The 17,369-nt window shown below is 40.8% G+C and overlaps 1 protein-coding gene across 4 annotated transcripts in view; it reads right to left on the bottom strand.

Annotated features, from left to right (window-relative positions):
- Pmfbp1 (polyamine modulated factor 1 binding protein 1) overlaps positions 1-17,369 on the bottom strand; it is a 157,544-nt gene that overhangs the window by 85,072 nt on the left and 55,103 nt on the right. Inside the window, exon 1 of one of the 4 annotated variants that reach the window (XM_078032609.1) lies at positions 3,591-3,703. The exons of the other annotated variants lie outside the window; for them this stretch is intronic. The gene's annotated coding sequence lies outside the window, so the exon portion shown is untranslated. Of the gene's footprint in view, positions 1-3,590; positions 3,704-17,369 lie in introns of those variants that run through there. 4 annotated transcript variants of the gene reach the window in all.

Genomic DNA, 17,369 nt, shown 5'->3' with positions numbered 1-17,369 from the left:
TCACTGTTTTGCTTTGCCTCAGTCCAAATCCACTGAAAATGAATTTCCTGATTAGTTTCTTGTTACTAGGAAATGGGCCGAGGGCGGGGGTGAGGGGGTGTCTAAGGAAGTTGGTAAGTGACTTTAGGAAGGTCTGGCAGAGTCAGGAGAGAGGCAGAAGAAAAAAAAAAGTTATAGGGCTGTTTCAGTCCCACAGCTGGCAGATTCTAACCCAAGAAGTGTCAGTTTCAGTCCAAGTTCAAAGACTAAAAAAGACCTATATTTCAGCTGAACTAGGAAGGCAGGTGGATTTCCCTCTTACTCAGCCCTTTTGATGTATGTAGGCCTTCAACTGATTGGGCAAGGCCTACCCACATTGGGAAGCACAATCAGCTTTCCTCAGTTTATCCATTCAAATGTTAATCTAATCCAGAAAAACCCTCAGAGGTACACCCAGAATACTGTTTGGCCAAATGCCTGGCATTTTTCTGTCTAGTCAAGTTGACACATAAAATTAACTACCATTAGTACCATGAAGTCAGCCTTGTTGGGAGCTAAAGAATAAATGTGTTTTGGGGGAAAGGATGTAGGAGGGAGAAAAATTCCATACTAATTGGAAGGGTCAGCAGGGTCAGCAAACAGTTCTTTAAACAATAAAGGAGACCTATCTTGACTCTTCTTTGCTAACACACACAGACTTTTATTTTGCTATCCAAAGGAGAAATTGAACACACGATTTTCCACTTTAGTATATTTTCCCAAAGGTGAGTTTGCATTTGGCAGGCATGCCAACTCCTGGAAGAAGCAGGTGGTGGTTCAGAAATGATCAGGGGCAAAGGAAAAATCCAGCTCCCCATCTAAAATGTGCCGTGGATCCAGGTGTGTGCTGCTAACCAAGATCACGTTAACTGCTTTGTGTTACTCATGGCTCTTCATCACTGATGCAGAATGGATCTCCCCCTAGCCAGCTTGTCACTACCTTAGAGTTTCCTTAAACAAATCCAGGGAAGTATGCTTTTCAGGCATTGGTGCCAGATGGCTCAGGAGGGGCAAAGGAACTGTAGTTCTGTCAGTTGGACCAGGTGGTAAGTTGGCTATGGCAAGGCCCTGCACTTCTCCCTATTTGCTCTGAGGAGTTGGGGGTGGGGCGCAGGGGGGTGGGGAGAGAGAGAGAGAGAGAGAGAGAGAGAGAGAGAGAGAGAGAGAGAGAGAGAGAGAGAGGAGAGAGAAGAGAGAGAGAGAGAGCAAGCACATACATAGTGAGCCATGACAATGGATAAATTGAGACTCTGAGAAGCCAGAAGGGCAGATAATGATGACATTGCAGACTATTTGCTAGGATTTTGGTTTTGGGTCTCACCAGTGTTCCCCCACCCCCCACTTCTGCCCTTAAACAGATACCACACGGCTAGCTGGGATTGGGTACTCAGCCCTTATGAACTTTCTTTCCAGAAACCGCATCTCTTTTGTCACTTAATCTCTTGAAGAAGACCATGAAAACCCCCTCATACAGCACTTGCATCCAGAAGGTCAGGTGCGACGTGCATCTGTTTCTTCCAAGCATCTCCTGTAGGCTGGCTGCCAAGCAAGCCCATTCTCTTCTCTCTGGCTTCACTGTTTCCTTATTTTCATTTAACAGAGGGTCCTTTCTGTATTTCTAGTTGAGACCCACACATTGATTATAAAGATACCCTCACATTTTCAGCTATCACTATATATTAGTATCATCATATCATATAATATGCATGATATAATATACAGTGACACCTATTTTCTCAATTATTTTTTTTTGTCCTGGGGATTGAATCCAGGGGCACTCTACCACTGAGCTACATCCCCAGCCATTTTTTTTTTAAATGTTTTTACTTTGAAATAGGGTCTCACTTAGTTGCTTAGGGTATCTCTAAATTGCTGAGGTTCACCTTGAATTCTTACAAGGGGCTGGGATTGTGGCTCAGCGGTAGAGCACTCACCTAGCATGGGTGGGACCCAGGTTCGATCCTCAGCACCACATAAAAATAAAGGCATTGTGTTGTGTCCATCTACACCTAAAAAAATAAATATAAAATAAAAATAAAATTAAAAAAAGAATTCTTAAAAAAAAGACTCTTACAAGAGCATATGTTGAACACCCATGTGCTCAGTATTACGGTAAGCCCCATGGGAAATACAATACAAAAGACACTACTGACCTTCAGTTGATCCCACACATGTTGAAGATTCAAGACCCACAGATGTGGAGTAGTAATTAATTGTCCTAGCCAGGTTAGCCATAGGAGGCACCTGCAGAAGACTGTGAGGCAAGAGAACATTTTTCTCTGTTCTTACCCAGCTTTAGTGTCTCAAGCTAGGTCACATCCTTATGTGACCACAGTTTTTTCTGTGCTACATCCCCAGTTCTACTGGCTCTGGTAACACTAGGGTCCTCTACTGTTCCTTCTGTCCCAACGGTAGTATTGTTAGGTGTCCCTGAATGGGTGAGCAAGTGTTTTGGTTTAGATATGAGGTGTCCCCCGGAAGCTCATGTGTGAGACAATGCAAGAATTTTCAGAGGTGAAATGATGACATTATGAAAGGTGTAACCTAATCAGTGGATAAGTATAGGCAGGTGGGATGTAGCACTAGGCATGCATTTGGGGTTTATATTTTGCCCCTGGTGAGCAGAGCTCTCTCTGCTTCCTGGTGGCCATGTCCTGAGTGCTTCCCTTACCCACGGTCTTCCTCCATGGCGTTCTGTCTCACCTCTAGCTCAGAGCTATGGAGTTGGCTGGCCCCGGGCTGAACCTCCAAAACCATGAGCCAAAATAAGCTTTTCCTTCTCAAAATTGTTCTCTTCAGGTCTTTTGGTAATTAAAAAAACTAAAACAGTGTGTGTGTGTGTGTGTGTGTGTGTGAGAGAGAGAGAGAGAGAGAGAGAGAGAGAGAGAGAGAGAGAGAGAGAGAGAGAGAGAGAATAAAAGGTGACTGGAAACCACAGAGAGCCTTACCTGACAGGAGGCACCTGGAGGATGGGCTTGGTATGCCCAAACCTCTCTCAGTCATAGTTACATCCCTAGAGAAGGACCACTGTCTCAAGCTATGTCCCATCCTACCAGGTGGCCTGTACCCTCCATTCTCATCCACACTGTCACAGCTCCCAAATCACCCTGGCAACCCAAACACCTAGACCCTCACAAAGAAGTTTGTTGAGGGCTACTCAAAGGCTCATGAACTGATGACATGGGCAGGGAATTGGGGCAAAACCAGGGGGGACTCGAGTTCCTTAGAATCTCTGTCTGGGAGCGCCACACCAGCTTCTCTTTGAGGTGGGCTGTGCAATTCCTCTGCTCTCCATCAAAAGTCAAGAGGTGGACCTGGGAAACATCCCTGAGACCCCCAACAAAACTAGAGGGCAGGAAGGCCCACTGCCCTTCTCTCTGCAAGACCCCTCTCTCTCCTTTTCAGAGACATGTCAGGCATGATCACAAGAATCGGTGAGAAAGGATGGCTGCTTTGTCTCAGTTTCCCAACTGGCCAGGGCCTGCCACGGTCACCGCTTGCTACTGTTGCTAGTCTCTCGGGGCCTGTTCTCTCATCCCTGCCCTCTCCTCTGTCCGCAGCCCCTTCCTTACCTCTCTTCATCCACACCTTGATGGGTGAATTCTGCTTCCCGTGGGGACCCTGACCGACACAGTGAAACTTACAGAAGTTGCAGGCAGGGGGTTGCTTTGCTTGTTGGTAGAGATTCCAATGTATCAACCAGAACAAATATTTGTTTGATAGAGAAGAGAAGGGGCCAGCCTTCCCTCGCAGGAGAGGAGGAGGAGCTTTGAAAGCAGACAGACTACTTACCGAGAGGAAAGAGCAAGGGCTTGAAGTGAACAAGTTGGCGCTTTGGTATAGACAAGTCTGATCTGTAGAGCTAATTTTTTAGACTTTAAAAAAGTTAAATGAATCCTTCCTGGAGGCTTGTGCTTCCTGTCCTGTCACTTGTTTGAAAAGAGAGCTACATCAAAGCCCCAGGCGCCAGAATTCCCCAGAACCCAAACTTCACAGCTCTGCTGGGGATACCACAGATCCTCAATTAGGAGGCAGCGTGGAGGTGAGCGAGGGGCCTCCTCCTGCTTTAATTACTCCTGGCGCAATATTCTTCTCCAAGCTTTGCTAATTGAAATTAAACAGCTGCCACGTTTGGACAGGGACAACAAAGAATTCATTTTTCAGCCTTCTCTGATTTAACAGAGATTGACAGGCCGAGAGGAAACCAGGGGCAACTTCACTCCTGTGGCTACTGGGTCGCCCGTGGTTTGACTCAAAGCGAAACAAAGAGTGTGGAGGAGATGAGGTCTTTCCTACCACAGTAGGGGCCATGCTAGCCAGGGGTCCACAGGACAAGTGACATGTTCAGTTAGTCCCTTGGCCATCTTTGCAAAAAGGACCCAGTAGCCAGACTCTTCAACAATCCAAGATGATCAACTTCCATATACTACAAGGGTCTAGAAATGATCAAAGGAAGAAAAATGCCTACCAACGGGTTCTTGGCTGGGTAAGTTCTTTTCCAGGTGGTTAATGGGGGTCAGGTGTGGTTTTATCAGCCCCGGGGGCAGGCACTAGTTAAAGGACTAGTAAAGGAAAAAGAAATTTGACAAGGCACTTTAGGGATGTTCAGGGAGCTTTTGGACAAGTGGAGTTACTCAGCCCCTACAGTGACACGGTGACTCAAGTCTTAGGAGACCACCTTCCAGTGGGAGCTAGCGGGCTTAAGTTTGTATGTGGGTCTCACCAGAGGCTTCTGTGCTTTTTGGTTTCTGTGCCTTAGTTTCCTCGTTTAGCAAATGAAAGTATTGCCTAATCCTCACTTAAGTGAGAGATAATCAGTTTAAGCACATTGATTTCATTGGATAATAATTATCAATATGAATAGAAGTGATAAAATCACGTGGTTCAAACAGAAGAGAACCGCATGGATGAATGCTCAAATAGTGACAATATCAACCACAAGAAGAGTATCTGAAAATCCGAAGCTCTTGCCCAATACAGTTCTGTGTGCGCATGTGTGTGTGCATGCTTGTGCACGTGTATAGGGTTAACTCACAATTATAAATTCTCTTTGGCAATGACATGAGAAGTAAACAATCATTCATGTGTCTTTTCATGTAACACGTAATCAGAGAGGATTTCTCTGATCATGCTAAAAAAATAGCACCCTCTCTGTCACCTCAACTTACTCTGCTTTATCTTTCTTCATGGACATTAATATCACCTGAAGTATACACTGTCCAGTTTATTCTTTACCCTCCCCGATGAGAGTCTAAGCTCCCAAGAGAAGCGGCTCTGTCTGTCTTGTTCACTGCTGATTCCTCATTTCCTAAAACAGTGCCTGGTACCCAGTAGGCACTTAATCCGTATTTACTGAATGAATTCAACAATGATATGGTCTGAAATTCAGTGTTAAGTGTTTTGATTCTCTCCAAAGGTTTTGTATAGAGAGTACTACAAGGTATCTATAGACTCCAATCTTCTAAAAAACTGTACTTTGTAGAAACAGAAGCAATATCAAAAGTAAATCTCACTTTTGATTTTGTACTCACTTGCTGTAATATTAAGGGTGACATCCCAAAACACCAACTCATGTGTCAGAAGTGGACTAAAGGAGAAGATTCAAGGACGAAGGAGAAGAGTCAGGTCATGGTTGGCTTGCTCTGCTTAGGATGCTCCTGGTGGTAAGTGAGGTGTGTGGCACTCAGCGTGGTGATGGTTTGTCTGGCGGTGATGAACCATTTCTTCCTTGTGAACATCCTCAATCAGGTCACTGAAGAATTCAAGGGACTCTAGATCTCAGCCAACGGCATTCCACTCATCTGAGATGATCTTAAAATCCTAAAAGATGACATCTAGGACCCTTGATTAAACATGTGGGTTGACTTCATGTGCTTATCTCTGCTGGCACCTGAGACCTTACTGAAATGATTGTACGGGGGCTTTAAAAAGCCCACCTTTGAAAGAGAATGAAAGGGATGACCCACTGGATAAAAGAGTTCAATGGATTTTTGGAGGTTAGAAAGCAGATGACTAAGTGAGATGCCTTGGTTATCAGGATAAAGCAAGTCACAGCCTAAAAGTTCACCGAGGAAGTGGTGTGAATGGAGGACTTGAGATTTAGACAAAATCAGTGACCAGAACACCTGGCCTTCTTCCCACCTCCCTGGCTCAGTGGTCAAAGCACCAACAGCAGGCATCTATCTTTCCCTGGGCAGAAGGTCAGAGATCCCTCGCTGGAGAAGCTGGGCAGCCCTAGGAAGCAGGCTTCCCCACACTTGCATTCTGCAATAGTCACCCTAAAGTGAAGCCCATTAGCTGGCAAGTCCTGCTCCCACTCTCCCCAAATGCTCCTTGTTTAGAATCTCACATCTAAATAAAGGGAGAGGCAAGGATTTTAAAGAAAACCCCTGAAGTGGAAGAAGGAACAAAAATAGAAAAGAAACATATGAAGGAAACAGAGATCAGGTAGGAAACAGGAAAAAAGAAAAAAACCACTCTTTTCTATCTTTAGAGAGATTGGAGAAGATATTACACAGAGGGAATGTTTAGCAAATTAGAAAGAAAATTTAGAATTTAAAAAATAGGCGTACCGAACCTTAAAAATGGGCTGGAAGAGTTAGAGGATAAATCAAGAAAAACTCTTAGAAACTGTAGCAAGAAGTAATAGAAAACACTTCTTGAGAGATGAGAGACAAAGAAGATAATTCTATCTATTGAGGTTGGCAATTAATGGTCCTTGGGCTAAATCCCGTCTGTGTCCTGTTTTGTGTATGTCCCTTAAGATAAGAATGCTTTTAAAATTTGCAAATGGTTGTATTGAAGAAGGAGGAGGAGGAAGAAAAGGAAAAGGAATATTAATAATGATGTTAATGATAATGATGATGATGATGATGATGATGATAATCAGAGATCATATGTGGCCCACAAAGTCTAAAATGTTTAATGTCTGGCCCTTTACAAAAACCTTTGCTTACCCCCGATCTGAAAGGTCTAATATCCAAGTACTAGGAATTCTAGAGAGAGAGATATGATGAAAAGAGGAAATAACCAAGGAAAATATATACAAATAATTCTCAAAACATAATGATATGAACCTCGGGCTGAAAAGGCACAATGAATGAAGACTGGGCCTTAACCAAAAAGCATCATTGTGAAATTTCAGAACATCTGGGATATGGATAAGATTCCAAAAGTTTCTCAAGGGGATGGAAAAACAGGTCACTGAGGAGGAATGAGAGACAGGGCATCTCAATAGCTCCACTTCATGCTAAAAGAAAACAGACCCAGGCTTGACAAGTGCTGATGGAGAGTAATTTTTAAGGTTGAATTCTGTACCTGGACAGATGTTTGGGGATATTGGCTATAAAGACATTTCAGATATGAAAAGACTTAGAAAATTGACCTCCCCAGGATATTTGTCTGGGAGAACTGGTTGCAAAGAGACTCCCCTGAAATAAGAGAGTGAATGACAAAAGGAGACATAGGACCCAGGACACTGACTACAACTCAGGAAAAATGGTGAAGGGAACTCTCAGGATGTCAGCTGAGAGCAAGACTAGGGATTAACTGGTCCATATTAGAGCAAATGAGAGGGAAAGAGCTCTAGGGAAAATTACAAGGGTGTGGTAAGCATCTTCTTAAATGATTTTTAATGATCTCAGACTCCTGGTAATCATGCCCTTGTATAATCCTCTCGTCTGGAGCTGGACCAAGTGATTTGCTTCTAATAAATAGAATATGGTTAAAGTAATAGGATATATTAATTCCGTGGTGAAAGTTTAGAAAAACTCTGGCTTCCATGTTGCTTGCCATAATGAGAGCCAGCTGCCATGTTATGAGCTGCCCTATGAAGAGGTCCCTGTAGCAAGCAAGTAAGGGAGATCTGTGGTCAAACTCTAGGAGGAACTGAATTTTGCAAACAATATTCAAGGGACCTTATAAGCACATCCTGTCCTAGTTGAACCCTGAGTTGACTAAAGCCCCGGCTGACACCTTCATGGCAATGTTATGAAAGAATCTAAGTCAGAGGACCCAGCTAATCCAAGTCTTATTGCTTTCCCACAGAAATTTTTTAGAGAACAAATGCTTATTGTGGTGCAAAGCTTGAGGGTAATTTGTTATGCAGCCATAGATAACTAACACAAAGGAGTTGAGCGAAAACCTGACGTGATGGCATATTTTCAGGGAAAGGGCAAAGATAAGCAGGTAGCAAACTTTGCATGCAAATAAAGAGCAAAGAGAAGCTTACAGAATTTCCCAAAGTTGCTCTAGAAAGAAAATGCAATCATGGTTCCCTACTTGGCTCAGTAGGGAACAATGTTAACCTAATCATACTGGTATAAAAATTGACTGTATAACTAAAAAGAGGAATAATGTAACATGCAACATGATAGTTAGGTTCTAATTTATCATAACACAAAGTCGCTGGCTAATTTCTAACACTGAAAATAAAAATAGCAATTTAAATACATTGTGTCCAAGTCTGGAGGTAATATCAGAATAATATCAGAATAAGCTAGAGGACCTGAGACCCGTTGCCCTTGAAGAGCAGAACATGGTAGCATTTGGAGAGGTGTTGGAAGGAGACTCTTGTTTTTCATTATAAGTGTTTGCTACTATTGAGTATTTAACTTTGCATATATTACTTTGATGTCACCTTGGCCAGCAAAATGGTTCGGAAACACAAAGAAATGCTAAAATAAATAAAGTTTAAAGGTTGAATACATGGGAAAAATTTAAATCAAGAAAACAAACATTTCTAAGTGTCTGAAGTAAAGAGGACTCATAGCATATAAAACCATATAGCTCATGGAAGTAACTACAAAAAAATATATGCCTTTAGACCTGGGGTTTAACTCACCTGGGCATAGGTGCTAAGAAGATCTATAATGAGTCACCTTGAAACAATGAAGAGATATGTACTTAGAAAAACTGTGTCAGCCTTCGGATGTAGTGCTAATGGTCAGTGGGTAGAAGGGACTATGAGATCTCAATATATTTAATATGTGTGTGTTTGGGGTGGCAAATTCCCTTACTAACCATGCTTTATGGAAATTCAGAGTCTAGAGACAATTACAAAAATTGATCTGAAATTATTAATTCCTATAGCATTCCTAGCACAATGATGGAAGTGAATCATAAAGATATAGGGCATGTATAGGACCCCCACATTGAAAACAGGCTAACTGATAAAGTGACAAAACACATAAGTAAATCCAATGTTATGAGAGATAGTTTGAAGATATGTGAATAGGAAGAAATCGCACCATAGATCCAATATCAATTAGAGGAATATAAAAGAGAGTTTAATTATTTGTTTAAAATATTCAAAGAGATGATGAACATTAGGACATGAGATTAGATGATGAGATTAGGACACTGGAAAAAAGAAAAAAGTTTTTATGAAAGATAATTTCAGAAATGAAAATCAGTCATTGATATATATATCAATATATATATTGACCTATATCTATATCTATATCTATTTATATCTATCTACCTACCTATCTATCTATCTATCTATCTATCTATCTATCTATCTATCTATCTATTTTGGTGGATCAGAGATTAGACATGGCTGAAATGAGAATGAGCAAATTGGAAGAGAAACCAGAGGAAATAAAAGTATTATATAAAGAGATAGATGTAAAATACAACAAAGAAGTAATGGAAATCTCAGAATGAAAATCTCCAATGCAGGTCTAGTAGAAATGATAGGGGTGGGACAAGAGAGAAAGAGAGAGAGGGAGAAGAGAGAGAAGGAGGAAGGAGAGAGGGCGGGGTAGGGAGAGGAAATGTTTCAGAAAACAGATGAGAAATTCCAAACTGAAGGAGGATGTGAGTTCTTTGATTGAAGAAGCATACAGGCTTTCAAGTGTGACAAACAAAACAAAACAAAAAAACAAAACCAAATCCAAGCCTAGACACAGTATAGTGAAGCAGGAAATAAAAGGTTCCAGAAAGAAATAAGCCAGCTCATCTACAAAAAAAGCAGCCATTAAATCTGATGACTAAATTCTGTCAGAATAACCCTCAAAAAGATAATGGAATAACTTTCAATATGCTCAAGGAAAATAACTGACAATCTTGACTTTTCCACTCTACTAAATTGTCATTCAAAAACTGAGGTGATAAAAAGACATTTCCATGTATACAAAGATGAGTCTACCTGTCTGAGTCCTTCACTGAGTGAATCAATAGAGGAAATAGTTTTTGAGGAGGAAAGTTAAACTAGAAGAAAAGAAGATACAGGAAGCAACAGTGAACAAACACCAAACAAACAAAAAAATAGGTGAAACACACCAGTAAAACTGAATTTAGTTCAACTGCAAAAATGAACAAAAGCAAGCACTCCACCAACCAACAAATAACACATTTGGCTTAAAAACCAGGAATGGTGAAACTGAAATACTGGAAAATCTCAACAGAGAAGATGGGTGGAGGAAGTTAGGAGACAAGCTCAGGCCTTTTGGGGTCTTGATTTTAGTCAGGAAAAGGATAAAGATATAATGAACTCTGTCTTCTTTTGTGTGTAGACAGATGCTACTGCTCACCAGTATCTGTATTTTCTCTTCCCTGGTAAGAAGTGCTGAGATGAATTCAGTAGATGAACTCAACATGAAAGCACTGAAGCCCCCCTGGGTGTACATGGGACCATGTGACTGAGTCATGACTGATGGCACGGGGAGGGACCCTTGGAGGGTCCCCATTCCCCTTCTAGGACTTAGCCCTAAAACGTCCCGTTTGATCTTCCCCCCTCTTTTTGCTTGTTGGTTAGCTGGGTGCTGAAGATTCAGTGCTGAGGATCCCAAGGAAGGCTCAGGGGACAGAGAGCCTCCAGGTGGAAAAAAAAATCTTCTATTACAGAATCACTACCTGGAGGACAGTTTCCCTACTGCAAAAAGCCACACGAACTTTCCACTAGCAGAAATGATTTTGTTGTGTTAAGATGTTTATTTTGTTGTGTCAACCTGCTAGATTTTATTTTATTACCATAACTTAGCCTATTTTATTTGACTAATAAAGAAATTTATGCCTTGAAGAGAAGTGATACCCTAATAACCGAAAATATGTGACATTGGCTTAGTGGTCGTGCAGCAAGTAGACAGGACAGTGCTATAGTTGACTAGGAAGATGAGGCTCATGGTCCTTAGTAGTGAAACTCACCGGTGGTAACACAGCAGTTACGAGATCTCTTAAGCTGGTAGCTGTAGAGGAGAAGTCTTGAAATCAGACTGTTAGTAATGTGTGTGTTGGTTTTTATTGGCAACCTTTGTTCAGTTATTAAGGAGATGAACTCAGGAGAGAATAAGCAGGTTTGTAAGCAGAAATAAATGGGAGTAAAAAGAGTCCAGATATTTGCAGAGTCAAAGGGTTGAAAAAGCTCAGTGCTTCTAGGTCCCTGACAGTATAGGATGAATGACAAACAAGGAGAGAAAGGAAGCAGGTTTGAAGGCCACCCTGTAGGATATAACCTTGGATGTAGTTATTGGCACATATACTACTGAGTGGGCTAGAGACAGACCAGAGGCCTATGCTAATTTTTGGAAGAACTGTATTGCTGATATAACGTCAGTCTGGATTAAAGAAGCTTTTGCCTACTTGGGACATAAAACATCTTTAGTCCCTTCTGCGTAAGCAGAAAGCAGGCCATAGGCTGTTAAGTCTACCTAGTTCCCCAATAAGGGTGAACTTCACAGCACCCATTTCAGATATGAAGGGATTTCTTCCTAGAGGGCAGAATTGGGTCTTTATCAGGGAGGAGACCTTCAGACAACCTGCCCATAGGGTTCTAGCATTTGTGAAGAATAAATGATTGCAGTGTAGCTCCTTTTAAATAGAGAATTTGCAATTATTGGAGTCATTTTGCTCCACTGCATTATATACGTTGTGGGGAGAGACGATAAACTTCTTTTAGTTCATTGGTTACCATGCCAAGAAGCGTCACACCCAATATGATAGAGAAGCCTTTGTGTTGTTCAGAGGTCTTTGATTTGGAGCTGGATGCAGTGACTGGATGCGACTTTGGGTTGTCTGTACAGGAGATGGGTATGTGTTACCCACAGGAAGAAGGAATGAACTTTTTCCTTATTGACCAGAAGGGTGGATTTGGGAGAGATGGAAAGACAGTACTCGCAAATACTAGGTTCTCTCCTTTCTAGACACACAGATAAACTAATTACCTTGCAGTCCTAGCATCTAGGTTGAGACCACAAACTTGAAATCTGGCCAGTGGAGCACAGGTGTGCTGGGAAATGTTTAACAGAAGATAACATATGCCTATGTACTCGAATAATGATAAATTTGTTTATATGAGGGATGGGTAGTGCATTATTTATAATTAATAATATCACAATTACATTTAAAAATATTTCATATCATGTAGTAGCTGATTGATTTGCTCAGAATGCTGTCACTGTTTTTTTTTTTATCAAACCCTTGCTCTGTAGCTACCCCTAGTTACAAGTGATTAATGAGGATCGATAAATGAGTATATCTACATGAATACTAGGTTCTGTTTTCTTTTATGCTAATGAGTAAGTAAAATAATAAAGCTATATGTCAAAATTTACTTGTTTATCACGAATATGGGCAAATTCTTGGCTGAATCAATGGTCAGCTTTCAAATACTGGAAGAATATTCCTCACTATTTTGTGCTGTTCTCAATATAATGGCTACAGATGCAACTGTGTTGTAATTAATCTAGGTTATAATATTTTACAACTTTTAAAAGTCTCTGGGATAATCAATAAAACAAAAAAATCAATCTCTGATTTATAGTGTTTGCCAATTTTCATGGTGTAAATACCTCCACGATGATTTATTCCAAATTACTAAAATGGTGTCAGCAAACATGATGTCAGGAATAGAAGCACAGTAGCCATTATGATAGAGCATTTGCATCTCTTATAAATAATCTCTATGATAATGATAAAATACAATGAACTAGGGATTGACGAGATCTGAGTGATAACCTTTGGTTCTCACTTTTACTTAATTATTTAATATTTCAATTTTAAATGATACCTGTGCTTAATAATCAGCTTGAAAAATGTCAAAACATTTACCAGGTTATCCTGTGAGCTGCGATGAGTCAGTTGCAGTACATCACGAGGCTGAAGAATGCCACTTCCTTGGCTGGCCTGTAAGATATGTAGTATGACCCTCTAGAGTCTCTCTTTTGGCCAGCCTCATGCAGAGGACCCAGGGAGGACACCAAGAGTGCCCTAGGAGACAGCTGGGCATGGATCCTGGAGTTACTGGGGAATTGCCCAGAAATGCTGTCCAATAACTTTGTGTTATTGATAAATAAATTTTTGTCATGTTAAATCTCAGAAATGTGAAATTCGTGATATTAAAAAACCTATCATGACTGACATGCTTTGTGAGAAAATTTTAAAAATTAAAAACAATGAAGGATTCACTTAATGGAAGTATTAAAAATAACTAAATCACAGTGGCCAATACTAGAAATAATAGTGATGTAATATATCATATTAAAAGCCAACCATTTTCAACATCATATCTAAAACTATGGGTATCATGGATGCTGTTCATCTTGACTTTCTTCCACGAGGGATCCCTATAATTTTCCTGTGTAAATCCAGGGCTTAAAAATATCTAAAAAACAATGCCTCTGATATCAGAAACTTCACTTGTAGTTTATTAATTTATTTGATAAATGTTTGGAGCCAAAGGCCAGAATCACGGATATAGTTGAATTGTTGCTTTTGGTCACAAGGCTTCTGAAAAAATCCTTCGTCTTTAAGATAATTCTTGAAAGAGCTTGTTTTAACTGTAAAGCAACTAGATATTTAGGCCTATATGTGAGTATAAAATCTTATCTGACTCAATTAGGGCCTAAATCTAGAATCTATAGTGGTCTTTTCTCAGAGACTATTCTGACAATACTTACACTAAGTACAAGGAATTGATGGGAAAGATACTCAAAAGATCCTCTAATGAAAATTAAGAAATGTCCAGGAATAAATCAAATTTTCCTTAGGAAAACAGATATACCTTGAGAAGCTATATTTTCCCCAGGTGGAAGACTTCTCCAAAATTCTAAAACTAACCACCTAATCCTGGGTTGAAGGGTTCTTTAAAATTTCAAATATACTCAGACATTGCTGGTGAGAATGCAAATTGGTACAACCATTATGGAAAGCAGTATGGAGCTTCCTCAGAAAACTTGGAATGTAACCATCATTTGACATAGTTATCTCATTCCTCGGTTTAGAGCCAAAGGACTTAAAATCAGCATGTTAGAGTGATGCAGCCACATCATTGTTTATAACTGCTGAACTCACAATAGCTAAACTATGTGAAATGTGCTGTTGCCCCTGGGTTTTCTGCAATGGTTTGCACACTAAGTTAGATGATAATACTTGAAATTTATTTTGTTTGTTCTGATTAGTTATACATGACAGTAGAGTGCACTTAGATACATCATACATAGATGGAGTATAATTTCTCATTCTTCTGATTGCATGTGATGTATAATCTCACCAGTCGTATAGTTATATATTTACATATAACAGCACATTTCTAAACCTAGGTGCCCTCGAACAGATGAATGACTAAAGAAAATTTGTTATATATAGATGATGGAATATTACTCATCCTTAAAGAAGAATGAAATTATGGCATTTGCCAGCAAATAGATGGAGCCAGAGAATATGAAGTTAAGCAAAATAAGCTAATCCCCAAAAAACAAAGGCCAAATGTTTTCTCTGATATTGGATGCTAATTCATAATCGGGGGGTGGGTGCTAGGGAAGAATAGAGTTTTACTTTAGGTAGAGGGGAGTAAAGGGAGGGGAGGGGGTATGGGGTAGGAAGGAAAGTAGAATGAATCAGACATTGTTACCCTATGTACATATATAACTATATGACCGGTGGGATTCTACATCATGTGCAACCAGAAGAATGAGAAATTATACTCCCTCTATGTATGATATATCTAAATGCACTCTACTGTCATGTATAATTAATTAGAATAAAATAAATTTCAAGTATAACCATCTAACTTAGTGTGCAAACCATTGCAGAAAACACATAGATAACAGCACATTTCTACAGATGCCTTCTTCCTACATTCATTGCCCAGTGTTCCTGAGGCATCTACCAGATGCAAGGTAGGCACCAGGCATGGGCAAGCGGCTGTGGTCAACAGGCCTGCACACAGGGGGAGGCGTGGAATTGCTAGATGGGGTTTGGAAAAGGGCATCCAGGCTTAGGAAACAGTCTGAACAAAGTGCACGGTGTATTTGAGAATTGGGTAATGCACGGGGGCGGGGGGGGGGGAGAGGATAAATTTCCAAGGGCATACTGAGGACTGTGGACTACATTCTATATACAAGGAGGAGACACTGTGTGGCTCTTTGCTTGTGTTGGAGAGAACTGGCCCTGCAGAGGGCTAAATGCAGAGGGCAAGACTGTAGGCAGAAGACTGTTGGGGGCTTCTGCATTAGCTTAGGTGAGAGACAGGGGTCTAAAGCTGGGCTGTAGGAATGGAAGAAAGAGGAGCCATGGAGGTGTGGGCTCAGGACTTGTTCATTGACCGAATGTGGGTTATGTTGGGGACTGCCTTGCAGGAGACTCCCACGGCTTGATGGAAAAGATAAGGAGGAAACGTGCTCAGCCAGGGAGGTCATTGGGTAGAGCCAGAGACAGGAGAGGCACTCAGTGGGAGAGAGTTGAGACTGGTGTTCCAGAGAAAGAACAAGGATGAAGTAGGGTTTTGGAGTCATCTACAATGACTCCAAAATGAGGGGCAGAGAGCATCCATGGAGAAGAGCAGGAAAGACAGAAAAGAGTACATAATGGATGGGTCATTTGGGTTCAGACTTCTGATGATGTGGCCCCTTCCTTCCAAGGTGAATGAAGGGTTCCTGGAGACATTACCTACCCAAAGAGGGGATTTGTGGACAAATTAAAGAAATGCATTTAATCTGCCAGCTTAGACTTTAGTGCTTTATAATTATAATATTCCTTGCTTCACAAGATCGAAGAAACCGACGCTCTCTTGTTGTACTGTTGGAAGGAAACTGGTATCACCCTTTCAAAAGTAACTTGGAAATAAATCTCAAGAGGCTTAAAAAGAATTCTATTCTTTAAATCAGTAATTCCTCAGACTATTCCGCAGAAAATAATTCCTAATTAAAAAAACTTTCTGTACAAAGATATTCATCACAAAGCATCTGTGATAACAGTTTGAGAATTAGAGTAGATGCCCAGCCACAGCAGAGTGATTTAGTAAATGATGACGGATCTACTAGATAGAATATTAAATAGCCATTAAAAACAATGTTCAAAAGGAGTTTGTTACTCACGTTATAATGTAAAATGGGAGAAAAATTGATATTCAGTTATCATCACAAATACAGAAAATGAAGCCAAAAACCATGAATAGGAAAAGAAAAATGCCCAGAAGAAAACAGCATACAATTTTAATCCTGTCTTTAGCCAGTAAACTTGGTTTTCTCTTACTTGATCTATTCTTTTGCATTTCCCAAACTTACTACATAAGCATTTAATGATTGTTTAATTAGAAAAATAAGGTCTAACTAGCAAATGCAGAATGAAGACCAAAGAAAACTTGCTGGTAAAAAAGTCTCAGGGAGGTTTGAGATTGTCACTGTACGGGGGCACTTCTTTCTGGGCCTTCCCATGATGCAAGGTGGACAGGGCTGCAGCCCTGTGGATCTGATGCCCTGAACTCTACAGAGACATTCAGGCATCGGGGGCTTTGAACAAATGGCCATGTGCTAATAAGACACCCTGTGAGTTGCTTCTTCCAATGTGTATTTTCCCCTATTAGCTGTCTACTTTACGAAAGGCTAGGTCACTGAGCAAGTACCCTCTAGACATTGTCACTCAGGGTGGCTGTTCCCCAGAACTCTTAATTTCCTGGGATTGTGGCTTCCCCTGCATTTCTTGCTGCAGCTCCTCAGGGTCAGGGAGTCTAGAGATAGCCAGGGTGGGGGAGGGGAGCAGAGTGCGTGTGATTGTTCTGAGACACACCAGAAGCCCATAAAGTCTGAAAGGTTAAGCAAAGACTGAGGCATGAAGAGTGCAAATTCTCCATTCAACAATAATCTCTCCCCCCCCCATCTCTTCTTAAAATGGAAAGAAAGGGTGCAAGATGACATTAGGCACTTTAAAATATGCAAAATTTGGAGCTGGTGCAGACCTCATTAACACCCGCCTCCAACATCATTAAGATGTTTCCAAGAAAATTAATTGAGAGACTCATTAAAAATAAATTAAGAAAAATGTGTTGCAGAGCGCCCGCACTCAGCTCATAAATCACAGCTCAGAGCTCCGGCCCGCTGCTCCGGCAATTAACTCCAACCTATTTGTTTTAT

Source organism: Ictidomys tridecemlineatus, chromosome 15 (assembly GCF_052094955.1).
Source record: "Ictidomys tridecemlineatus isolate mIctTri1 chromosome 15, mIctTri1.hap1, whole genome shotgun sequence".
Classification (NCBI taxonomy): Eukaryota; Metazoa; Chordata; class Mammalia; order Rodentia; family Sciuridae; genus Ictidomys; species Ictidomys tridecemlineatus.
The sequence above is the reverse complement of the archived record's forward strand: the minus strand, read 5'-3'. Positions and strand labels throughout refer to the sequence as shown.